This window comes from Ornithorhynchus anatinus, chromosome 12 (assembly GCF_004115215.2).
Source record: "Ornithorhynchus anatinus isolate Pmale09 chromosome 12, mOrnAna1.pri.v4, whole genome shotgun sequence".
Lineage (NCBI taxonomy): Eukaryota > Metazoa > Chordata > Mammalia > Monotremata > Ornithorhynchidae > Ornithorhynchus > Ornithorhynchus anatinus.
The window spans coordinates 13,463,257-13,490,444 of record NC_041739.1 but is presented as its reverse complement, the minus strand read 5'-3'; the positions used below and the strand labels follow the sequence as shown (position 1 = coordinate 13,490,444).

The 27,188-nt window shown below is 43.3% G+C and overlaps 1 protein-coding gene across 1 annotated transcript in view; it reads right to left on the bottom strand.

Annotated features, from left to right (window-relative positions):
* MARCHF1 (membrane associated ring-CH-type finger 1) overlaps nt 1–25,883 on the bottom strand; it is a 495,472-nt gene extending 469,589 nt beyond the window's left edge. Inside the window, exon 1 of the mRNA XM_029076521.2 lies at nt 25,781–25,883. The gene's annotated coding sequence lies outside the window, so the exon portion shown is untranslated. The remainder of the gene's footprint in view (nt 1–25,780) is intronic.
* Between the last annotated feature and the right edge of the window lie 1,305 nt (nt 25,884–27,188).

The window sequence follows — 27,188 nt, the reverse complement described above, 5'->3', positions numbered from 1 at the left end:
CATCTGGGGCAGGAACTGTGTGACCTGATTATTTTTTACCTACCCCAGGGCTTATTAAAGTGGTTTGCATATAGACAGCATTTACCAAATACCACAATTATTATTAATATCATTATTATTCAACTCAAGGTAGCATTTATGCCCACTGTACCTCTATATGCTATGCAGCATTCTTTCAAATGGTATTCTGGAAAACAAGATTATTTTCTCCATATGTCAGGTATCCAACATATGAAGTTAGTCCCAAGTTGTACTGTAACACTTGTGTAAATAGTTCCACCTCAAAATTTACCCAACAATAATAATAATAATACTAATGTTGGTATTTGTTAAGCGCTTACTATGTGCCAATCACTGTTCTAAGCGCTGGGGTAGATACAAGGTAATCAGGTTGTCCCTCATGGGGTTCACAGTCTTCATCCCCATTTTACAGATGAGGCAACTGAGGCACAGAGAAGTTAAGTGACTAAGCCCTAGGGTAGATAGAACACAACAGAATTAACAGACAAGATCCCTGCCCACAACGAGTTTACAGTCTACATGGGGAGACAGACATCAATATAAATAAGTTTAATTGATTAAATATATATCTGTGCTGGTTATAACTTAATATATTCAGAAAAAACCTCAGCTAACAATATTACTCTAACGAAAGATAATTTTATAGATGAAGGATTTTTAAAATTCCAACTAGATATGATATTGTTCCTCTCTGAGGCAAAAAGTTTCCTATGCTTTTATAGATAAGTACTATACTCTAGGCTGAACTGTTTCCTGAATAGCACCATCACTGTTTACTGACCCTGATAATATTTTGCCTAAAGGAAGTGAAGGAAATCTGTAGGAAAGAAGCCAACTGTAGAGTCCAAACAGAAATCAACACACAATGCCTCGTTTTCGACATGAACTGATGGAACAGATGAGAAGATTAATTTTTTTTTTAGGCTGGAGGCTCTGCTGAAATGAAAATACAGGAAAGGGAAGAGAAGGAGGAAAAAGTATTACTTTTATATGATTCCTCCCACTCATGGAGGGCCTGAAAACTTAAAGAGCAGAAGAATGGGACAACCACATCTTTCTTTGACAATAACTGAAATTATTAAACGGAAATGTGAGATCTGCTTCAGAACATCATAATAAGCACTTAGTACAGAGCTTTGCTTATAGTAAGCACTCAATAAATACAATTGATTATAATTATTCATCGTGATTATGTTGTCTTGTTTTTGTCCGTCTGTGTCCCCCGATTAGACTGTAAGCCCGTCACTGGGCAGGGATTGTCTCTATCTGTTGCCAAATTGTACATTCCAAGTGCTTAGTACAGTGCTCTGCACATAGTAAGTGCTCAATAAATACTATTGAATGAATGAATCATTTTTAAGATGCAATGCACAAGGACTTTAGTACAGTGCTCTGCACATAGTAAGCGCTCAATAAATACGAATGAATGAATGAATGAATGAATGAATGAATGAATAAGATCAGACACAATACCTGTCACATATAAGGCAGGTGCACAATGACCTAGAAAAAAGAGGACAGAGCTGGAAGTCAAAAGATTTGGCTTCTAATCCCATCTCTGAGATATGCCTGCTGTTTGACCTTGAGCTAGTCACTGAGCTTCTATATGTCTCAATTTCCTCAGCTGGAAAATGAATATTCAATACCATTCTCCCTCCTCCTTTGACTGCACTGGTTGGATTGGATCTACCTCCAAATTTAGCATAATGCTTAGCACATGGATCTTCATAACTACCACAATTCTTCTTATTATTGTTATCATTAATAGTAATAATGATCTGGACTGTCTGAAGTCCCCATCCCCATTTGACAGTTGGAAAATTGAGGCACAGATCAGTTAAGTGACTTGCCCAAGGTCACAGAGCAGGCAAGTGACAGAGCTGGGATTAAAGCCCAGATCTCCTGACTCCGGGTCTTCTGCACTTTCCATTAAAGTGGTGCTGCTTTACCTTCCATGTTGCTTCAGTGACTCACAAAACCCACAGGACAAACCAACACGTTATGTTAGGTACACTTTCCATGTTTGACAATACGTTAAAGCAATTAATATAATGGTGTTATGCATTTGCATATGGAAGCCCTCTATTTTCTGAATTTGTGGTAAGGGTGGCCACTGAAGGCCCTCGTGAATATTGGACAGAAGTATGAGATGTCACATGCATTAGATCAAGGATGCAGTACCAACTAATGAGGTCACATGCAAAATTTCCCAAAAGTGCCTCCCAAGGTCACCCAAATCCATAAAATTTCCTCCAGAGGGACTCCTAACATATCCATGTTATCCAGACCCCTCGTGGTCCCTTTCTGGTCCCTCTGAGCATGGGGGCTGCTTCCAAGCTAGGTGCTGAGGTGGATGGAGACAGCATCGACATAAAGGTGTTCAGTGTTCTATCTTCATCGGGCAGGGGTGGAGTCCCTGAAAAATGGAATGTTATCTAAAATCAGGTGAATGGACCCTGTTTTTAATTAATTTATTTTCAAATGAAAGTAGTATTGCTTTAGTTGGAACTTGTGTTGTCATATCTTTACAAACAGGGGTACAGTTAGAAGCAAACTTAAGCAGGCTCACAGCCTTTTAAGAAATAATGTGCTACCCAGATCCGAGGGGGAGATATGTGATGGATGACTGTCTAGGGAATTTCAATGAACAATGGGAGTTCAGACAATATGTCTAGAGGTCGTGCCGGTCAGGTCTAAGGGTATGTGGTTAACAGGAGGGAGTACTTTGATCAGAAGCTATCATAACTGTGCAAAGAGAAGGAAATTAAAATATTAACAATATGTATTTCTCTTCAAGTGTTATTTACAACATATCCCATACTTGTTGCCAAACAAGAGAAAGAACTTATATTTCCCAACACCAGCCCTTATGAAGCAAACCAGTTTGTGTGTAGTTGTTTTTTATATTTATTAGCCACTAACTATATGCCAGTTACTTCACTAAGCACTGGGGTAGATACAAGTTAATTAGGTTAGACACAGTCCCTCTCCCACATAGGGCTCACAGTCCTAATCACCATTTCACAGATGGGGTAACTGAGGCATAAAGAATTTGAATAACTTGACCAAGGTCACACTGAAGACAAGAGGTAGAGCTGGGATTAGAACCCAGGTCCTCTGACTCCCAGGCCCATGTTCTTTCCACTGGGCTACAAAAAAAAAAAACCAACAAAAACAAAATCTGTCAGAAGGTTTTGTTTGATGCTGATAGAGTGGATGTTTTGGGAGGGTTCTGAAGAGTGCAGGGTGCGTGCTGAGAAGTGATTCAGCAACACGCTCTAGGAAGCATCATGGAATTAGGATTGAAGAAGAGGAGCCTAGTGGCAGGAACAGCAGGAAAGAAGCTAACCCAGTAGTCTTGCCCATGATGTCTGCCTGAAACCATGGTAGTGGTAGCCATTAGAGTAAAATGAAGGGACCAAGTAAATGCTATCGAAGAAGAATCAACATGTCTGCCCAACACCATCCACGTCCTTGTGAAAACCAAAATGGTCCCTTCCTGATTAATTCCTGTTGAATTTAGGGGAGCTGGGGACAGGACACAATTATCAGAGCTTTGAAAACTGCAGATCCAAGAACAATATATAATAATGATAATTATGGCATTTGTTAAGCACTTACTATGTGCCAGGCACTGTACTAAGAGCTGGGGTGGGTATAAGCAAATTGAGTTGGACACAGTCCTTGTCCCACATGGAGTTTTCAGTCTCAATCCCCATGAAGAGAGCAGGGGCTGAGGAGTCAGAGATCGTGGGTTCAAATCCCGGCTCTGCCGCTTGTTAGCTCTGTGACTTTGGGCAAGTCACTTAACTTCAGTGCCTCAGTTACCTCATCTGTAAAATGGGCATTAAGACTGGGAGCCCCACATGGGACAACCTTATCACCTTGTATCCTCTCCAGGGCTTAGAACAGCACTTTACACTTCGTAAGTGCTTAACAAACGCCATCATCATCACCATTATTATTATTATGAGGTAACTGAGGCACCGAGAAGTGATGTGATTTGGCCCAGGTCACAGAGCAGACAGGTGGCAGAGCAGGGATTAAAACTCATGACTTTCTGACTCCTAGGCCCGTGCTCTATCCACTATGACATGTTGCTTCTCTATACATACGCAGTACCTAATGCAGTACTCTGCTCTCAGTGCCTGCTAAATGTTGCTCATTGACTGACCATCTAGGACAACTGGGAGCTCACCTTTATGTATTCCACGAGGCAATTTAGTGACTGACTTCTAGGCCTGACTAATGAATGTATCCTACTTTGCAAATAAAAAAATCCTATATAAATTACATTCATTTCCATTTTTATGCCACTGCAGTCAAGCACACCCCTCATTTAAGTGTCTTTAAGCAAATAAAATGTAAATCAAAAGTGCTTTAATTATCACATTCTCTTTAATCTTTCTTCCTAGCTCTTTTCAGACACAGCCACACATAAATATACACCCACATTCTCACACTGCTTTCAGGAGAATTATGTAGGCACGCAGTAATAATATTCACAACTTTGAAATTTTGAAGCTAGCCTGTAAAAAAAAAAAAAAACCTTAAAGCAGACTGGATGGAGAAACAATATTTTCTTCCAAGCAACCCTCCTTCAAATGCCTTTATTGCTGCTACGCCATCATTTTTGCTTGTCAGTGATGTCATTTTTTCCCGTTACTTGTGCTATCAGATGTTAGAGCTACAAACAGGGTTGTATTAGGAACAGCAGTTAGTAGTTTGACAGGCATCTGCTAGAATAATGAAGATTTAACGTTTCTCCATCCAGTATGCCAGGAATACCAAATTGTTTCTCATCCTGTCAATCAAACAATAAAAGGCATTAATTGAGCATTTACTGTGCTCAGAGCACTGGGAGAGAATACACAGGTGGGAATTAGACATATTCCTTGTACCTCAGAGGTACTTCACTTCAGTTCATCAGTACAGGTTCTTTATCTTTGAAGCCTCAGGACCCAGGTTTATCTATCATTCTCAGTGAGGTTGGAAAGATCTTAGTAGATATCATCAAGTGTCTCTGCCTTCAATCGATCAATCATTACACTGATAGGCCGGTACTAAACCTCTGAAAATCAGTCATTGTAATTTATTGAGCAATTGTGTGTGTAGAGAACTGTACTAAGTGCTCAGAAGAGTATAATATTAAAGAGTTGAATAGTATTTATTGAGCGCTTACTATGTGCAGAGCACTGTACTAAGCGCTTGGAATGAACAAGTCGGCAACAGATAAGAGTTGATAGACATGTTCCCTGCCCACAGTGAGCTTACAATCTACAGACATGAGGCAGACACATATTGCCAGCCCTCAAGGAGCTTACACTTATCCTCCAGCTATGACTTCAGATAATATCTTGGTTTTAATAGCACTTTTATTCCCAAAGCGATCTTATATTATTTATTTCATTTTTTGCCCTCACAATAGCCCTGTTTGGTAGGTGGAAAAGCAGGCATTATTATCCCCATTTTGCAGATGAGGAAACCAAAGTTCAGAAAGGCTAAGTGACTTGGTCATGGTCAATCAGCAGGCTGGTGGCCAACCCATATAGTTATCTGTTCTTTTCTTGAGAATGTCCAAAGAAGGAGTTCCACAGTCTTCCTTGGTAACATGTTACCAACCCTTATATACATGCAGTTTTTCTTAATGCTGTAATGTGATTTCTGACAGAAAATCATAACAAATGAGGGCATTTTATTTTTCTCCAGAGCTCCAATATAAATAATTGCTATTGCAGTGGGTACAATTTAACAAAGAAAGCCACCTGGCCACTTAATTATTGCATCTTGTTCAAGAAATGTGTTCTGTCTCAATATATATTGAAACTACTTAGGTCTTTTTTTCAGGTGATGGCTATGATAACAGTTACTGAGGGTTAAAATTACATTTTCATATTTGATGCCAGTGCTAAGTCTGGTTCTGATTTGTGCCTAAAGGCATCTTTGAAGCTGCTGTCTGCATGTCTTCCAGGAATCATTTATTTGCCATTTATTTCTGCATTTCTTCTTTGGGCATTCTTGATTCTTCAGAGCACTGAATGAATGTCAAGAAATCTGCCACTGTGTGTTTGATTACTGGATCCAGCCTCAATTTATTCTGAATGCAGAAATTCATCATTCAGCTGCTAAACAATTGACTTTTTACCTGCTGGAGAAGATAGAGTAACATAGAGCAAGAGAGAGAGAGATAGGGTATAGAAGTCAATTTCTACAGATCATAATCCAGAAAATAGGATTTTAGATTTTTTTCTGGAGAAATGTGGCTGGTAGCCTTAAAAACATTGGATGGAAATAGTTGTCTCCCAATCAGAGGAATTGTGAGTGTTGGTTGCTAGGAGATGAGAATGTCGAAGTTAAAAGTTAGAGTTAGGGACTGGAAACTTTCTCTAGTGAAGTGGAAACCTGACTGATGGAGTCATGCTATTCTACATGCATCTCTTCACTCTGCAAAAACCTCCAATGGTTTTATCCATTTCTCTCTGCACCAGGCAGGAATTGCATCAGCCCCTTCACTCTTCTTCCGCTGTACCCTAGCTCACAATCTTATTTCATTATTCCGGGCCTCTCTCAATCCTTCTACTTCTGACCTCTTGGCTTTTTTCACACCTAAAACCTCTTTTCTTCATCTCTTGAAATATGACACTTCCAGGTGTCATATTCCCTGGTTAATGTTCTTTTTCCTAAGTCACAGCTCCCCAACTACTACTTCAGTACTTTTGCACTCTCAACCTCCTGTAGCACTTTCAATATTACTAAGCACTATTTAATGACAATCCATTTCTCTACTCACTTTTTCCTATTGCTGAAATATTCTGTGCTTTTCTTCCCCTTAAACTGTAAACTCCTGGAGAGCAAAGACTGTGACATTTACCTCTAATTACCTAAGTGCTTAATGCAGTACCTGTCCACAAGCAGATATCTACAGAAATAGGCATTTAATACTACTTTTTGGTTTGATGAAGAGAGGAGGCTCAGCTTCTTCCTAGGTGATCAAATTCAGAAGTTTGAAATGGGAGGAAGAGTAAGAGAAAGAGAATGAGAGTATCTTCATATCCAAATTATGAGTTTCCAAGATGTGCTTAGGACACCTGCCCCAAGTTTTTTGACCCTTTTCAATCGGGAAGGATCACCATCTTAGGAAATAGAAATCTAATTCTTCCCAAATGATACTCAGTGAATGATTCCGGTTCCCACTAGTGGTAGCGTTAGCAACAGGAACCTCCACAATCATCCTAAAACCATCATCTTTAGTTCCAGCTCCACGAGGGGATTTTCAGGTGGCCCCTGCTCCAGTCACTGCACCCAGCTGGCCCCAACTTCCGTTTCTACAGCTTTAACCACAATGCGGTGATTATGTAGGCTCTGCATCCTTGCTGAGCCACAGGTTGTCTTCACACAGTTCCAGCATTGTCGTTCACCAGATGAGACTTTCTTTGGAAATGCATTATTTCTTTTGTGGATATTGTGGAATATGTTTAACTCTGCAGGTGATGATCAGGAGAGAATAGCAGAGAGCAAGACAACACTGTAGGAGTTTGTACTGTGGGTGGGGCTTAGGGAGAAAATGTTTGATGTCTCAAAGATCCTAAACAGAAGCTCTTGCAGACATTTTATGGTGGTGGAAAAAAATATTAGAAACAAAGTGCTGTGAAGGAAAGGGCCATGAACTAAAAATGCTATCTGTGACAAGGTGAATGCTAAATTTAATAATAATGACAATAATAATAATAGTATTTATTAAGCAATGACTTTGTGCTAAACACTGTACTAAGTGCTAGAGCAGATATAAGATGGAGAAGCAGGTTGGCCTAATGGATAAAACATAGTCCTGGGAGTCAGAAGGACCTGGGTCTTAACAGCAGCTCTGCCATATTTGATGGGTGATTTTAATTTCTCTGGGACTCAGTTACCTCGCTTGTAAAATGGAGATTAAGACTGAGAGCCCTAGGTGGGACATGGACTGTGCCCACTCTGATTAGCTTGTATTTACCTCAGCACTTAATACAGCTCCTGGCACATATAAGCCCTTAACAAATATCATAAAAAAAATCAAGTCAAACACAGACCCTCTCCCACATGGAGCTCACCATCTAATTGGGAGGGACGGAGAACTGGTATTCAACGCCTATCTTACAAGTGAGAAAACCGAGGAATAAAGAAATAAAATGACTTGCCCGTGGTCATGCCATAGGCCAGTGGCAAAGCTGAGATTAGAGCCCAGGTCTTCTGACTCCCAGGCCCACGTTCTTTCCACTATGCCACGATGCTGATTTACCAGATAGCGGTGTACAGTGACAACTTGGAAGACAAAAATACCAACTAATGCCTCCTCAGTGAGTAAGAACTGAAAAGCTCTCTCCCTACTTTTAGTTTATGGAAAACAATCGGTCAATTGTATTTATTGAGCACTTACTGTGCTCAACAAGCACTTGGAGAAGAACAGTATAACATTATAACAGACACATTCCACGCCCACAGTGAACTTACTCTCTACACGGGGAGACAGCCATTAATATAAATAAATAAATAACAAATATATACATAATGCTGTAGGGGTAGGAGGGGTGATGAATAAAGGGAGCAAGTCAGGGCAACGCAGAAGGAAGTTGAAGACAAGGAAAAGAAGGCTTAGTCGAGGAAGGCCTAATGATTAGCAGTGGTGAACACATAGTAAGTCCTTAGAAAATGCCACGTTACTATTAATTATCCCTGTTGTATTAATAGACTCTGTCATGTGGAAATAGAGGAGAGTGCAGGAGAAATTTCTGGAGCCAGCCAGGCCAGGTCGACAGTGAAGGACCAGGCTAATGGAAACACAGTTCTGTCACTATCTTTCAGAATCCAGGTCAAGCCAAGGAAACCTGGCCAAGCAGGCCTTGGAAAACTGTGGTAAAATTCTCCATGGCGGTTGGCTCCCTGGGGCACCGGCTATTCCTCTTCCAACTCTCACCCTGGTCCCCCTTCCACTCGAGCCGGCATCAGAACAGATATTGCCTTTTTCATGGCATTTTGTAATGGCCAACAACATCTCTGCTGTGCTAATAAAATAGATTGTGTTTACACTTCAACTTTCCTCAACGAAGCTCAAAGTGCATTACAAAAATCTGACAGTACTGTCATAGTCTCTCTGTAAAAAGATAGATTCATTCAAGGCCCTTTCTTTTAAAAAGGTAAAAGCTTCCATACATTTCCCTCCTACATAATCATACTAACTCTTCATTCATGGCTTCTCATTTTGCCCTCTGGTGAAAACCTTTCTTCCTTTAGGCTATCCTTTGCCTCTCCTTTCTTCATTTTTATGGCTTTTCTTAGAAAATGGTCCCCCACAAATGCATGGGGAAGATCACTTCCTTTCAAAACCACAAAACATTCACTGATTTGAGCGTGACATGATGTTGCCACTTCAACTATTAGCAGAGCTTCTTGATCTCACTAGATTTAAGGCAAAAGGACTAGAGACAAATTCCTGAGTTATTTTAACATGTAGGAAAACGCTTATTCTTGCTCCTTGATTAAAACATCCCAAAGAAAGGCACTCACATTTCAGTTACTAGGTAGAAAATATATATTTTCAAATGATGCAGTTTAAATTATATTTGGGTCCAGGTCCTCCCTATTCCCTGTAACTAATTGAATTTGGTCCTTAAGAAGGTATATTAACACTTCAGAGCCAGAGAACTGACCGTTGAGAGGAATGAGGAGTAGAGTTTACCAACAGAGAGAGATTGGACATTAGGGAAAATAAAGTACTCTAGAGAAAATACCCAAATGCATATTTTAAGCCCGTATGTGTCTGTTAACATGGAGACTAAATAGCGTACATATTCCTTGCACCATTCTATGTGTATCTATCAATCAATCAATCAGTGGCATTTGAGTGTTTGCTGTGTGCAATGTGTTGAACCAACCACTCTTTTAATAGCATTTGTTAAGCATTTAATATGTGACAAGAACTGTAATAAGCACTGCAGTAGATACAAGCTAATCAGGTTGGACACAGTCCATGTCCCATTATGGGGCTCGGGTGTTATTTTCATTTAACAAATGAATAACTGAGGCTAGAGGTAGGTGGAGAGATAGATAAGACTGAGGTACAATGAGAAGATTAGTATTAGAGGAGTGAAGGTGTGGGCTGGGTCGTAGTAGGAGGGTAAGGAGGTGAGGTTGGAGGGGGTAAGACGATTGACGGCTTTAAAACCCATGGTGAGGAGTTTCTGTTTGATGCGGAGCTGGATGGGCAGCCACTGGAGTTTCTTGAGGAGTGGGGAAACGTGGCCTGGACATTCTTGTAGCAAAAACATAGCTTAGTTTTATAGCTTAGTTTGGACTACAAATAGATACTATACAATAAACCTGTCAGTACATTTTGACAACAGTACTCTGTCCAGGTAATATATACGTATGCTTTATGTTATTGTAATTTACTGGGATGCTTTGCAAATGGAAGCTAAGATACTTTGGTTAACATTAGAGTGCTGTAAATTGTTGAAAAATAATGATTCTTCACAAATTAGATGTTTTAACATATCTATCTATCCTATTTTACTCCTCTGTTTTTGTTCTTGTTCCTTTCTATATTTTTGTTCCTTAGTGCCCTCACCTTTATTTTCCACCTTCGATTTCCTTCTCTAGACAATTCTCTGTCGCCGATCTACATCTGCTTTTGAAAGGCTGACCTTTGATCCAATCTTTCTTTGTATAATGTTCCATGGAAATGTTTCTCTATTATTCCTCTGACTTGCTAGGTGAAAGAGCTATCACCATAATCCCTGTATGCATTTTTCTCTTTTGGAGCTTCTTCCTCTTCCAATAACCCCTTACTACTTCGTCCATCTGCTCGTTCACCTTTCCTCTTACTCACTTTGTTCCCCACTCTCAATTTCCCTTATTTCCTTTCTACTACTCCACCTCTCGTTATCCCGATACGCTAGTCTTGGATGAGTGAATCTTCTCCTTCTGCCCCTCAAAACCCAGCCTGTTTCCCCTTGTCATTGTCAGCCTTTTTCTGACTCAACACACCTTTTATTAATTCTTTGTGCTAACGGATGATAACAAATTGCAGACTAGTAGCGTGACCGAGAGACACGGTCTCTGACCCTGGGTTCAGGTGGGTGACAAAAGCTTCTGGAGGAGAAGAGTGATTGATCAGGGCAGGGACTGTGTCTAAAAACTCTATTGAATTGTCCCAAGTGCTTAGTACAATATTCTATACCCAGTAATTGCTCAATAATTACCACTGATGATGACAGTCATTAACTTAGTGACCCTAACTCTCCTCACTGCCTAAGGCACTCCATGACACTTAGCTAACCATTTGGTTCTGCAGGGCGATATGAAACGTCATGCCTTTGATGACTACATGAAGCAAGTTTAGTATGTTGTCCTACAGTGTGCATTTCTGAGCGATGATAAATTTAGCCCTATCTTGAGGGCTATATATTTAGCCTTCTATTTTTGCCACCCAATCTTGCTCATCTCCCCGTGGTCCTTTAATATTTATCAAGTCCACTTCCCCACAAATCCTAATCAATCATATTTATTAAGCACTCACTGTGTACGGAGCGCGGGATTAAGTGCTTGGGAGAGTACAACATAACAACACAATAGGGTTGGTAGACACATTCCCTGACCATACGGAGCTTACTGTCTAGAGAGCGAGAGAGACATTAATATAAATTATAGATAGTTAAATAAGTGCTGTAGGGATGAGGTGGGGTGAGAGGTAAATAAACGGAGCAAATCAGGGCAACAGAGGAGGAAGTGGAAGAAATGAAGTCTTAGCCTTGGAGGAGATGTGCCTTCAATAGGGCTATGAAGGTGGGGAGAGTCATTGTCTGTCCTAATGAAGAGGGGGGTCATTCATAGAAGCAGCATGGCTCAGTGGAAAGAACCCGGGCTTGGGAGTCAGAGGTCATGGGTTCGAATCCCACCTCTGCCACTTGTCAGCTGTGTGACTGTGGGCAAGTTACTTCACTTCTCTGTGTCTCAGTTAACTCATCTGTAAAATGGGGATTAACTGTGAGCCTCACGTGGGACAACCTGATTACCCTTTATCTACCCCAGCATTTAGAACAGTGCTCTGCACATAGTAAGCGCTTAACAAATACCAACATTATTATTATTCCAGGCCAGAGGCAGGACATGGGTGAGGGTTCGGCTGTGAAATAGTTGAGCTCAAGGTACAGTGAGTAGGCTGGCATTAGAGGAGTGAAGTGCAAGGTTGGATTGTGATACGAGAGCAACAAGGTGAGGTAGGAGAAGACAAGATTATTGAGTGTTTTTAAATACCATAATAAGGAGTTTCCATTTAAGGTGGACATGGATGGCCAACCACTGGAGGTTCTTAAGGAGGGCAGAAACACAGATTGAAAGTTTCTGTAGAAAAATAAGCCAAGCAGCAGAGTGAAGTATGGTCTGGTGTGGGGAGAGACGGGGCAGGGAAGTCAGCAAGGAGGCTGATGCAATAATCAAGGCAGGATAGGATAAGAGCCTAAAGTAACATGGCAGAAGTTTGGACAGGGGATTGGGTAGGGATGAGACCTCAAACAGGACGGCAGTCACCCTCCCTCTGTCTCAAGCCATTCCGGGGTTTGAGGGTCATACTAATGTTCATGTAATTTTAATCCTGAGAAGTGGACGTAACTAAAAATATCATATGCACCAACAACATCCCCAGCGTGAGTATGAAAAGAATGTCCTTTGCGCTTGGGAATCTGAGGGAAACAGGTCAAGGAGTTGTATAGGACCAGGGAATGTATCTATTGTTATATTGTTCTATATGTGGTATATTGTACTCTCCCAAGTGCTTAGTACAGTTCTCTGCACACAGTAGGCAATCAATAAATATGATTAAATGAATGCAAAACCTGGTCTTACAGTCATATGAAGACACTGCAACTGCCATAATGTCTGAGTATAATAATGTTGGCATTTTTTAAGTGCTTACTATGTGCAGAGCACTGTTCTAAGCGCTGGGTAGATACAGAGTAATCAGATTGTCCCACGTGATGCTCACAGTCTTAATCCCCATTTTACAGATGAGGGAACTAAGGCACAGAGAAGTTAAGTGACTTGCCCACAGTCACACAGCTGACACGCGGCAGAGCCGGGATTTGAACCCATGACCTCTGACTTTAAAACCCATGCTCTTTCCACTGAGCCACGTATGGCCTGAGGCAGGGTGATGCTACATTATACATACAGATATTATGTGCTAGGCAATAATCCCAATTTTAATGTATTTATTCCTCAAATATTTTCAGTCTAAATTTTCTCAGCCATTCATCTCTAACCCTACACTTCTAAAGGTAAACTGATTTCAGTAGGAGAAAGCATCAGAAATATCAGGTCGCCTGCTAGGTTTTTTAGAACTGAGTGTAGAAGACAGAAAAACCCATAGTTAAGAATTTAAATGACTCTTGGTATTAGGATATTGCCCCAAGACTCCTAGGAAACTCTGCAGTTTGACTGTACTTCCAGTATCAAGTAAGGAGCTTTCCCTCTGTTATCCAAAAGTGCTGGTAATGTAAGTTTCTAAACTTTCAGTTTTTTCTTATTAATAGAAATCTGGTTAGATGTTCCTTGAAGAAAATAATAGTAATAATAATAAAGATGGCATTTATAAGCACTTACTATGTGTCAAGCGCTGCTCTAAGCACTGGGGGTAGATACAAGGCAATCGTGTTGTCCCACATGGAGCTCATGGTTTTTAATTCCCATTTTACTGATGAGGTAACTTTGGCATGGGAACGTTAAAGTGACTGGCCCAAAGTCACACAGCAGACAAGTGGAAAATCAGAAGTCATGTAGTATTCTTCACAGAGGGCAAGCTCCATCATTAGAGAGTAAGCTGCTTGAGGGCAGGGAATGCCTCTTTTGCATCCGTTAGATTTCCAAAGTTCAGTGCATTGCGCTCAGTAAATATTATTATGACTACTACATACAAACAGAGAGGTTATCGAAAATTCCACTTCTCCAGACAAAACATGATGCCAAGGAAGAATTCCCATCATCCCTCAACCCTCGTTTCTTCTCCCTTTTCCTCCATTAGAATCTACTGTGCTTCTAATGATGACGGAGTCTCCCGTTAGGAACAATGGAGAAACCTCAGTCCTCAGACGTTTTTCCAATGAGGAGCCATTGATTCTATTGTCTGAATTTGCAGCTGAGGTCCTTTTAAAACTAATTTCAGAAATCATTCTTCCTTTGAATTATTCTGCTTTATTGCAATGTAGATGCATCTTGCCTTGAAGAGGGAATTCATCTTGCATTATAGGGAGCAGACTGTATCTTTGATAAATAAAAGGCTGAATCTAATTCAGCTTGAATAGCAGTCAATCAAAAGATATTCACAATTTCTACAAAAAGACTTCAGCTGATTATTTTTGGTACCCAGAGGAGCTAAACAAAGATTTGAAAATATTATGTAAACGTGTGGGTGTGTGTGTGTATATATATATATATATATATATATATATAGAAAGCGAGTGAGAGATACCCCCATCACATACACACACCTCAATCTTAACTCTAGGTAGAATCAAATTGCAACTGAAATATTGGTTCCTGAAATAAAGCTATGCTATATGCATAAAGTCACAACTGAAAAAAGACAGCAACAGGGAATATAGCGTAACTCCCTTTTCACTGGACAATTGGTTGAAAATTTACCACGACTTTACTGTTCTTCAATTTACATTCCCTGGAGGAAGTGGAACTCAAGGACCTAAGTAAATTAAAGGGTCAGAGGTGTTGTAGTTGGGAAAGGGTGGAGTGACAAGGACATTAATCAAAGAAACCTCCTGGAGAAGATATGATCTCAGAAGGATTTAAGAATATGGGGCGAGCAGTGGTCAGCCAGATGTGAAGAGGGCAAGAATGAAGTGTGGTAATAGATTGTCTTGAGAAGAGGGAAGCCGGCAAGTTGGGGAGTGAATGGGAGAGAATGAGGATAAGCAGGGGGGATAGGTGAGTGAATACCTTGAGGCCGCTGATGAGGAATTTCCACTTTTTATGGACAGGAATGGGCAAGCATTGGAGGATTTTAAGGAGTGGGGAGAGCTGTGCAAAACAATGCATTATAAAAACCTCCAAGCAAGAGAACGAGGCATGGATAGCAGAAGGGAGAGCCTAGAGGGAGGTGAGTCTGAGAGAAGCTGATACTTTGCTTATTCATTCAGTACTATTTATTGAGCACTTACTGTGGGCAGAGCACACTGTACTAAGTTCTTGGAAAGTAGATTTCAGCAATAAAGAGAGACAATCCCTGCCCACACCAGGCAGCGTGGCTCTGTGGATAGAGCCCGGGCATGGGAGTCAGAGGTCATGGGTTCGAATTCCGGCTCTGCCACTTGTCAGCTGGGTGACTGTGGACAAGTCGCTTCACTTCTCTGGGCCTCAGTTCCCTCATCTGGAAAATGGGGATTAAGACTGTGAGCCTCACATGGGACGAACTGATTACCCTGTATCTACCTCAGTGCTTAGAACAGTTCTCTGCATATAGTAAGTGCTTAACAAATGCCAACATCTATTTATTTATTTTTTTATTACAGACTAGAATCGTTGACTCAGGATATGACAAGTGCCTGGACCGGTGCGGTGGCAGTGTGGGTGGAGAGGAATAGGTGAATTCTGGACAAGTTGGGAAGAAGAAACTGGCAGGATTGGGTGACTGATTCAATACTGGGGTTCAGAGATAAGGCCGATGTTGTGTGCTTGAAAGATGGGGAAGACAATGGTGTTGTCAATAGTGATCGAAAAGTTAGGAAGAGGAGTGGATCTTGGGGGGAAGATCAGTGAAGGAAGATAAAAGCTGGGAGAAGGAGAGGTGATGAAGATGAAAACAGGCACAGGGCAGAGTAGAGTTAGGGTCTTCATTCTTCTTTATCTAAGAAAAATGTACTTTGGGGCCCTCCTAGAAAAGAGGGGATAAATGCAGTGGATCAATCTTTCACATAAATATTTGCTGTCCCTTTGAGCCAGATTACTTAACATCAAATCATGATGAAGCACATTTAAAAGGTCTCCCTCCCCCCCGAGATTGAGAGCTGTGTGGGACAGGAACTGAATCTAATACGATCGTTTTGTAGGTATCCCAGGGTTTAGCAGTGCCTTGTGCACAGGAAATGCTTATTAAAAAAAAAAAATGCTAATTATTAGACAAAATACTATTTTGAGATCACAATAGCTAGAGACAAAACCAATAAGGAATTCCAAAAACCAACGATGCTAGATGGTATTTGTGTGTACACAGTGCAGGAGGGTCTACTGTTCATTTCAATACGTCTGAGTAAAAATTAAGTCGGATGGAACCAGCTTCTCATGTGGATAATTATTTAATATTAAATAAATGTTTGCTATTTTCTGTTACGCATCATATAAAATAAAATAGGAATAATATCTTCCAGATCCCAAATGGATAAACCAAAGTAGAGAAAATAGAAGCCATGAGTTATTTTTTTTCTAAACTTGGAACCAACCATTATTTTTTTTTTCCTAAACTTGGAACCAACCAGTCCTTACTAGAGTACCAAGTTCAGTTGGGGACTGATAACTGAAGAACAGGGTGAATTTGGAGAAGATTCGAAAGACATGATTAGACTCCAGGAAAAGTTAAAAGGTCATGAATTTATTTAAACATCGGGATGATTTAAAGAGTAAAAGAGTGGATTTATTTAAAAAATTGGATAAAAACTTCTCATCTGGTGTGAGTCAAGCTGATCTGAAGGCAGGAGAACAGGTTGGATCATTATTAGCTCCTCAAGGGTGGCAGGATCCCTGGTTTCTATTGTTTCTAACGCTCCCGGAAAAGCATCCTAATCCTGGTTTTGCCACCTTTCATTCATTCATGACACACTCCCTGCACACAACGAGCTTCCAATCTGGAGGGGAGGTGGATGGTGGAGACATTAATATAAATAAATGAATCACAGATGCGTACCTAAACGCTGTGGGGCTGGGAGGGGAGAGATGATCAAAGGGGGCAAGTCAGGGTGACACAGAAGGGAGTGGGAGAAGAAGAATAAGGTGGCTGAGTCAGGGAAGTCCTCTAGGAGGAGACATGCCTTTAATAAGGCTTTGAAGGAAGGGAGAGGAACTGCATATTGGATCTGAGAAAGGAGGGCATTCCAGGCCAGAGGCAGGGTGTGGGCGAAGTGTCGGCAGTGAGATAGACAAGATGAAGGCATAGTGAGAAGGTAGGCGTCTGAGGAGTGACGGGTGAGGGCTGGCTCGTAGTAGGAGAGTAGCGAGGAGAAGTAAGAAAGGACAAGGTGACTGCTCGCTCTAAAGCCAGTGAAAAGGGGTTTTTGATATGAAGGTGGATGGAGTTTCTTGAGGAGCGGAGAAACATGTCCTGATCATTTGGCACATCTGCCTCTTATATGACCTAGGGCAAGTCTCAACTTTTCTTGGATCAGTATGCTCATCTATAAAATAGGCATTCAATTCCTAAGGTCACACAGCAGGCAGGGATTGAAGCCGGGATTAGAATCCAGGTTCTCTGAACCTCAGACCCGTGCTTTTTCCACTAGGCCACGTCTCTTCTCCCAAGCAACCCACCCAGTGCTCTACACAAACGAAGTATTCAATAAATTCTAATAATGAAATCACTAGATCGAATTCCCCAAACTTTAACATGGGAGGCTCACCCAGTCCCTGAAGTGCATCTCAACCCTCTCCCCTGAAGAGACAGTGGGAAAAAGGGAAGGGAGAAAGATGGACAGGAGACGTTTGTGAAATAGTTTTCACTGTGAAGCTAGGTTCTATTTTTGAAATACTACTAGCTCTGATGTGGCATAGAATTAGCAGAGGATCAGAGGAAAAAAACCCATCTGCACCAATTACACCTGAAATTCTCAGGGCATATTGGTATGATTTGGGTACCATGGGACCAATGGTTTGAATTTGACCTTTCAATTTCCCTTCCAGCAGTATGATTTTATGCCCTGCATTTGCTTATTTCCATAAGCGATTGCCCTGAACTTCACCTGTTAAATTAAATTGAAAACTGTTTTTCTTTTGCAATGCAGAATCCTTGATTTAGGTGATTCAATTTATGCCTGAACAGAAATTTATAGAACTGGGTAATTCGAGCTGGATCTCCTAGTTATTATTGTGAATTTGTGAAGTTAAACAATAATCTCTCTGAGGCAAAAATTGATTTCTGACTCCTAGTTAGCAGTGGACCATATATTTCTTCTTATAGCATTCAGAGATACATTCCATGTAAGAATTTCACATTTTCATATTAGTTGTGCATGCCGGTCATTCATATACAGACAACTAAGCATGAAACATAGTTTGCCTTTCATCTCGATTTCCTCAGCATCTGTGAGCACCTGGGTCTAGCGTCAGATGTCTCATTTTTATAACATAAGAGCTCCTGGAAATGGACAAAAACAATTGAGCCCACGAACAGCTTTGCCGTATGAGCTCATTTTCTAATTTTATTTTTCTTCAGAAAAATGTGGTGCGTGTGACCATGTACAAAAATATGTTGAATTAATTAACCTGTAGAGCCACTGGCGAGATGCTACAAACTGCACTAATTAAAAATTAGATACCAGTCTTCATTTCCGATATTACTCTTTCTTGAAGGCATCTCAATCACTACTCTATGTTCTCTCCAATCAAACTGAGCCCGAGTCATCTTTCTATGGCTGCTGAATATATGCATATATCCCTCAATTGTATTTATGAAATATTTACTGTGCAGAGCACTGTACTAAGCTCCTGGTAGAGTATGACACATCATAGTTGGTAGACATATTCCTGTCCACAGTGAACTTACAGTCTAGAGGAGTGTATCATTTCCTCATTGTTATTTAAGCACACCTATTATCCAAAGATGATATATGTAAAAATTAAGGAAATTACATTTCCTGAAATGCAGGACAAAAAAAGTCCTACTAAAGAATGGACAGTCAATAATGGGTCACTCTGTGTGCGCTTTGGAGCCTAAGTTAGGGTTGTACTAGAAAGACTGGGTATCAGGAGAATTAAAGGGAGAAGACACTTCATAGAAAATACTCAGTTTCTAGTTCCTGGAAATCCCAGTTTAGAAACAAGGCAGAAGCAGACCCTTCAGTATAGTGACTGTAGGAGAAATAGTTTGAAGGGCTTCTTTCTGTCTAGGGAGGTAGCACGACCTAGTGGAAAGAGTATGAGAGAGGGAGTCAGAATGAGCCGGGCTCTAGTCTCTCTCCGCAACTTGCCTGTGGACTGACCTTGGACAAGTCACACTCTCTCCATGCCTCAGTTTCCTCATCCAAAAAATGATTAAATATCAGCTCTCCCATGATTAAATATCAGCTCTCCCTTAGGGACTGTGTCTGATATGACTGCACTGTATCATTGCCAGTGCTTAGCACAATGCTTGGTACACAGGGCATGGTTACTAATTACCATCATTATTACCCTTCACCCCTTAAATTTTCAGTATGAGTATAGACAGACATTTTTGTTGTACTAATGACACTGTTTTTATGGCGGTGCAACTGAGCATGGAAAGTTGGCCAACTTGGGATTGTCTGTTTAACCTGCAGAGCTGCAGAAATCTTGCAAAGTATTCAACTAGTGAACGCCTATTCGGAGAGGAACAGAAATACCTAAAACAATGTTCAGTGATACCCAGTAATATCTTTGGGGTTGTTCAGGGTGGGAGACGGCGGTGCCATTTGCATCAGAGGCATTTGCTTGGCTTATGGATTTTTTCTGGGAGTCCCAATGAAAGCCCCACCTCCGTCTTTCCTGGCCCCGCATCCCCACTCAACTAGTGGGGCTGACTTCAAAGCTTGAATTAATTTAAATAATTTAAATTCAAAATAATAATTAGCAAACATGTTCCCTGCCCACAAGGACATTCCTACCTCAATTCAGCCAAGGCCTAGCAACTTCTTTGCATCCATTCATTTCTCCGGGAAGAGGGAATTAGGACCACAGAACTTTCTCACAGCATGACTGTTGAAGATAACAAATAAAAATATTCCACAGAAATGCAAGGAGCCCAACAGGTTATAAGACTAAACGAACCCATTTCCCCTGCATCCCCTTGGCTCGCTTTTCGCTCATTGGACACATTTTAAATCTGCTTTAACTCTTTCAGACCTGGAGATTCTAAATGACATACACACCAACAAATAGTTCCCGTGGGCCAGCTTTCGGAGACTCGAACATCTTGGTCCCTGGGAAAAGCTGTCGCAGTACATTTAGGGCTTTCTTTCCTTGCATGAGTGTTGAGTGTTTACCTCTCTTGGAGTCCTTATTAGGTCTTCTCTGCAAACTGCATCCCTTCAAAGATGGTTGTTGAGGAAAAGAGGGTCATCACACCAAAGTTTAATAGTTTCTTGAGGCCAGGGATCACGTCTATTTCCTCTATTGTGCTCTCCCAAGAACTAAGTACAGTGCTCTGTAAAGAACAAGTGCCAATGAATACCATCGATTGATTGGCAGATGGGAGATAAGTCTCCAACGAGAATCCAGACTGCACAGTGAAGTTCAAAAACAACATCCTGGTTGTGCTATCGGCTAGCCTGTAAGCTTCCTGTGGGCAAGGATCACATATTCGTCTTCTATGGGCCTGTTATAGTGTTATAGTGTACTCTCCCATGCGCTTAGTACAATGTTCTGCACACAGTAAGTGCTCAATAAATACAACCGACTAAGAAGGTGCAGCGTGGCTCAGTGGAAAGAGCACGGGCTTTGGAGTCAGAGGTCATGAGTTCGAATCCCAGCTCCGCCACTTGTCAGCTGTGTGACTGTGGGCAAGTCACTTAACTTCTCTGTGCCTCAGTTACCTCATCTGTAAAATGGGGATTAAGACTGTGAGCCCCACGTGGGACAACCTGATTCCCTTGTGTCTACCCCAGCGCTTAGAACAGTGCTCGGCACATAGTAAGCACTTAACAAATACCAACATTATTAAGGTGCTTAATAGATACTATTGACGGATTGCCCAGTTCTGTGTTTCCCTTTGCCCTCCAAAGGAATCGATATGGAGTCTCCGTTGTAACCCAACGGTATGAAATCTAACTCTTGGGAGGAAATGGTGAAAAGAGCAGAAGAGCGTTGGCATTTGAGGCTATCAAATCTAATTTCTGATTAATTTTTTTCCTGGAAACCCACCAATCTGTGTTCCTGCAGAGTGCTTCCCAGTTCTTTCCTCAGAGAGCTGTCCTTATCCAAGTGAGTGTGTGCCAAGTAGCTTTTGTTTTAAAAACCTAACTTCCTCCTCATTGCCAATCAATATTTGCTCAGCAACATAATGAATGAAATATTCTCTGAGGTATTCTAAGTTCACGGGAAGACAAGCCTTTGTGGAACTTGCATTGTCCTGAACAACTCTTTAAAATCCTCTGAATGCTTGTTTTCTTTGAATTCCAAATGTACTACTGTTCTCTGCAGGATCCGATCCCTCCGCGATGTTAGTGGGTTACTGGGAGAACTGTTTTAAATTCATCAAGTTGTAAAGGACCTAAGGAGGACCTGGCTGCAGGAAGTAAAAATGACAATGGGGAGAATTGTGATGGTTGTTGATCTAACAGGTGAAAACCTCAAATTCTACATGCCATAGTAATACAAATTCTGGTATATGTTCAACACTTACTATGTGTCAAGCTCTGTGTGTACAAGCACACTTACTCTGTGTACTAAGCACAGGAGTTAGATTACGGTGTAGTGGAAAGAGCACAGGGTTGGGAGTCAGAGGGCATGGGTTCTAATCCCGGATCCACCACCAATCAGCTGTGTGACTCTGGGAAAGTCACTTGACTTCTCTGTGCCTCAGTTACCTCATCTGTAAAATGGGGATTGAGACTGTCAGCCCAACGTGGATCAACCTGATTACCTTGTATCTACCCCAGTGCTTAGAACAGTGCTTGGCACATAGTTAGCACTTAACAAATGTCATCATTATTATACAATACAATTGGAGACGGCAGAGTCCCTACCCCACAAGGAATCCACAGTCTAAAGGGAAGAGAGAGAACAGATATTTATCTCCCATTTTACAAATTAGGAAACTGAGACACAGAGAAGTTAAATGACTGGCCTAAGGTCACACAGCAGACAAGTGGCACATTTAGAGTTTAGAATCCTGGTCTCATGGCTCCTAGACCTGGGCTCTTTCCTCTTGTCCAAGCTGCCAGGGTTGGTTTCAGCAAAGATCATTTCACAGTTACACAGTACCATCCTTGTTTCCTCTAGTGCTAACAAGTTTATTACTTGTTGCAATGGGTGCCCCAGAGGGAATGTCACAGCCAAAGATGAGAGAATACGAGTGACACTACGCAAACCGCCGGCACCGTAATCAATTCCTTCATATGGATTTTGGAGCCCTAAGGATTTGAGGCTTATCACTCATTTTTGTCAGAAGATTCCATCATCACAATAGGTCAGACATGCTTTCACTAAGGTTTCACTTACCTTGAACTGTCCCCTTAGAGTTTCTTTCTCCCAGCTTTGGAAACAAAGTATCAGTACATTTTCTCACCAGTATGTCGCAAAGATTCATGAGATTTTTTTTAAAATGGTATTTAAGTGCTTATTATGTGCCAGGCACAGTATTAAGCACTAGGCTAGATACAAGCCAATCAGATTTGACACAGTCCATGTCTCACAGGAGGCTCACAGTCTTACTCCCCACTTTACAGAGGAGGTAAGTGAGGCACAGAGAAGTTAGGTGACTTGTCCAAGGTCACAAAGCAGACAGGAGAAGCCGTATGGCTTAGTGATTAGAATATGGGTTGGGAGTCAGAAGGACCTGGGTTCTGATCCCAGCTCCACTGCTTTTCTGCTGCTTGACAAGTCACTTAACTTCCCTGGACCTCAGTTATCTCACCTGTAAAATGGGGATCAAGACTGTGAGCCCCATGTGGGACAGGGACTGTGTCCAACCTCACTTGCTTGTATCTACCCCAGTACTTAGTACAGTGCCTGGCACATAGTAAGTGCTTATCAAGTACCATAAAAAAAATTGGCAGAGCCCGGATTAGAACTCTAGTCCTCTGACTCCCAGCCCTGTGTTCTTTCCACTAGGCCACATGGCTTCCCCTTAATGTTACTAAAGAGTTGTGAGGTTCTCAATTAACACCTGCACAGTCAATCCAGTAGCCAAATAGTACAGTATTTAAATATGAAGTAAAATACTTCTTTGAATGAAATCTTTCCCATGCTTGCATTTAGCCTAATATGCTCCTCCTTTGAACTTATCATAACCTTCCCTTTGCATCATCACAAAAAGAGGGGACAATATCTGTTATAAAGACAACTGATTTGCTCACAAATTCTGAACAAAATACCACAGCACAGCCTGCCTCTCAGAAATGGCCAATCAGAATGAAAAAGTAGTTTCCTTCCAGGTAAATTCCTTCACTCAGGCTGACTGCACATGGACATTAACCATTTCTCAGTACAGGGTATTCAAAAAGACAGCCAGAATAATTAGCAACAGGTTCCTAAATCCCAGAGATACAGGTCAATATCAAACAAGGGGAAAAGGAGCAAGGGCTCTTTTATTTTTTAAAGCCTGTTTACCATTAGGAATAGTGCCATCTTATAAAGGGGAAAAAAAACGGTTTGAGTTGGGAATTGACGTCCAGCAAAATCAGTCCAGGTCCACATATCAAAGGATGTGAAGAATTTAAAATATGATATTTCTACAGGATGGGGGCATCGATACCAAGAGTTCTGTGGAGATGAGTAATGACACGTTTCCAAGAGCTGACACTGCTGGTCTCTCAATGCAGCAAGGACTGAACTTTATTATCCATAACCCTTTAGCCCAGCCCGACCCGACCTAAGAATGGCTGCCATTTAGGGCCACGCTGAGTATCTTCCCTCTCACTGCCGGAGTTAACATCTTTCCTAGCTTGGAAACCTGTTTAGCGCCCTCCTTTCCCCGTCCATTCCTTCTCCGTCTCTGTCCACTCCTATTCCATCCTCTGCCCTCATGGGTCTGCTCCCTGCCTTTGTAAAGAAGAAAGCCGCTACTTGTGTAGCAGGTTCGGATCTGTAGAGAACGGGACTGAGCTGTCTCTTACCCGATGTGGGCAGGGATCGTCTCTATTAGTTGCCAAACTGTACTTTCCAAGCGCTTAGTAGAGTGCTCTGCACACAGTAAGCTCTCAATAAATACGATTGAATGGATGACTCTCATTCCCATCTCGACCACCCCAAATTCGAAGGTGCAACCAATGTGAAGAGTCAGTGGGAAAATGAGAAGAAAAAAACTAATAAAGAGGAGATGCAGGTTAAAAAAACCCATATTTCCCCCCCTCTATCATCAGGCTTATTCGGGATGCCTGATTATTGCACTTTTGCTTCTGAGGAACTCCGCTGCATTTAAGAGTCATTTATCATAGTATAAACTCGGAGGCGGATGAAATTGCCCTTTAACACAAGGTATAAATGTGCTTCAAATGGTTCTATCTAAATACCTCAAGCATCGAGCGTTCAATGGGAACTTTTTATTTCCTCCTCTGATGATCTTTTCCTTACCCAAATGGCATAGGAGCGGATGGTGCCAGCTCTTCCTTGCGAGCGAATAATCCGGGTCCAGCTAAGGTCCATCCTTTGTCCAGCCGGGACAAAGGCGGTTAGGGGTTTGGGGGTTGGGGAGCAGGTGCGTTTTGCAGGGAACCACCTGCAGGTCCTGATTAAGTGGAATAGCAACAATAGCAAACGCCTGCAATTATGAAGTTCCTTGGACTCCCAAGCCCCTGAGTGGATTCGTCCCCCGAGATTTCCCTGCTGAGGACCCGAAGCCCGGCAGCCTGCCTAGCAGGATTTGAGGGGAAAGCTGGACCGCCCCCCATTTTTAGTTCTTTCCACCTTCCCCCCATCCCCGGACCCGGCGGGGTCTTCGAGGAAAAGGCCGGGGGCAAACGAGGCAGCTGGGGTGTGACTCTGCCCAACTTTGCAATCTTGCCACTTGGGTAGAAGTTGAGCATCTCTCTGCTCGTCTCCTTCTCCCGGTGGAGCTGAGAACACCCTCCCTTCCCTTTGGGGGATTCTAAGGACTCCTCCCTGGAGCTCCTAAGGACCCCCCCCCCTTCAAATCAGGAGCTCCCATGGACCACCACCCCCATCAGAAGTCCCCAAGGACCCTCCCCTCCATCCGAAACTCCCAAGGACCCCCTTCCCAAATCAGGAGCTCCCAAGGACCCCCCTCCCAATCAGGATCTCCCAAGGATGCCCCCCAAATCAGGAGCTCCGAAGGATCCCCCCAAATCAGGAGCTCCGAAGGACATCCCGCCCCCCATTCAGGAGCTCCCAAATCAGGAGCTCCGAAGGACCCCCTCCCCGAGTCAGGAGCTCCCAAGGATGTCCTCCCCAAACAAGAGCTCCCAAGGGACACCCCCCCCCCCCCAGTTGAGGAGCTCCCAAGGTGCTTCAGAAATTTCCAAGGACCCCCTTCCCAAATCAGGAGCTCCCGAGGACCCCTCCAAATGAGGAGCTCCCGAGGACTCCCCCTCCATCAGGAGATCGGGACCCCCTCCCCTGGGCGGCCGGGAAGGCTGAGAATCCCACCTCTGGACCGATGAACGCACTGCACAATCTGGAGGGGGAGGGGGGGACGGAGCCGCGCTTTAGGAGACGGGAAAGCCCCCTCCTCCTCGTCGTCCTCCTCCTCCCCATCCACCGAGTGTCCCTGTCCGGGCTGGAGTCCGGTGCGTGGTCCAGCCTGCAGTCCCCTTTGTCCCCCAGGTCCAGCGCGCTTTGGGGAGGGGCATCGGGGGGTCTCCCCGGGGCAATCACTCACCGGCGGAGGGAGGGTCCGGGGGGGCTCAGGCGGTGGCCGAGGGCCGGGGCCGCCTGGATCCCCCCATCTCCTGCGGGAGGATGGAGAGCGCTCAGCCCAGAGCCCGCCGATGTGCAGCCGGGACGCAGCAAGCCCAGCCGGGCTCTGGCTCCGACTCCCCTCCCCATCGCCCCCCTCCTTCCCTCCCTCCATCCCCTCCCCTCTCTTCTCCTCCTCCCTTCTCCTCCTCGCCCCTCGCCGAGCCGGCTCTCGTGATGTCATCGGGGGCGAAAAGCGCCCATCCTTCCAGCCTCACAGCACCCAGCGGGGACCTGGACCTGCCCGGTCCCCTCCCCCCAACCCCTGGGTCTTCCCAATCCCAGTGACCCTTCAAGCTCTGCACTCTGGACCCCCTCCATCCCACCACCTCCTTGCCACCCTGACCCTACCAGACCTGGACCTGGCCTTCTCCCTGCCCCCCGAGCTCTTCTTTCTGACAAGAAAGTGGAGGGGATAATCATAATAATGAAACTCTATTGGTTAAACGGTGTCGAGCCTTGTTCTCAGCTTTGGGGTAGTTACAAGGTCAATCGGGTTGTCCCACGTGGGGCTCCCAGTCTTCATCCCCATTTGACAGATGAGGTCACTGAGGCCCAGAGAAGTGGGCTCGTCCGAGGTCACCCAGCAGAAAAGCGACAGAGGCGGGATTAGAACCAACGTCCTCAAACTACCAAGCCCGGGCTCTTGTCACGAAGCCACGCTGCTTCAAAATGGGGTGGGTAAACTGCAGGGCTTGGAGCAGCAGCGTCAGTAAAGGCCCACGAGCTGGGGAGGTGTGAGGGTCCTGGAGCGGCAGTGTGGGAAAAATGCACCCACCCCTCAACAATCCTTATTGCCCTCCCAATTCCCATCTGAGCCCCAGCCGGTGGTCTGCGGGTACCCATCCTCAGCCTTACCCCTACCGGTGGGGCATCCCGAGGACATCTTTCCCTTTGCTGGGACATGGTGGGTAAAGATGGGGAGGCAATCTCAATCTGTCCTTTAGATCCAGAGAGTACGAGGAAGGCCCGTGGGAAGGAGGCCAAGAAACAGGAGCAGAGCCTGCCCTCCCGCCAGGCACTCCGATCACCAGTGGATCGATGGTATTTACTGTAATGCTTTCTGTGTGCAGAGACTGTGCTGAGCACCTGGGAGAGTACTATGTGACCAAGTTGGTAGATGCGTGGCTCAGTGGAAAGACCCCTGGCTCGAGAGTCAGAGGTCATGGGTTCTAATCCCGGTTCCGCCGCTTGTCAGCTGTGTGACTTTGGGCAAGTCACTTGACTTCTCCCTGCCTGCGTTACCTCATCTGCAAAATGGGGATTAAGATTGTGAACCCCACATGGGACAACCTGATCACCTTATATCCCCCCCACCCAGCGCTAAGAAC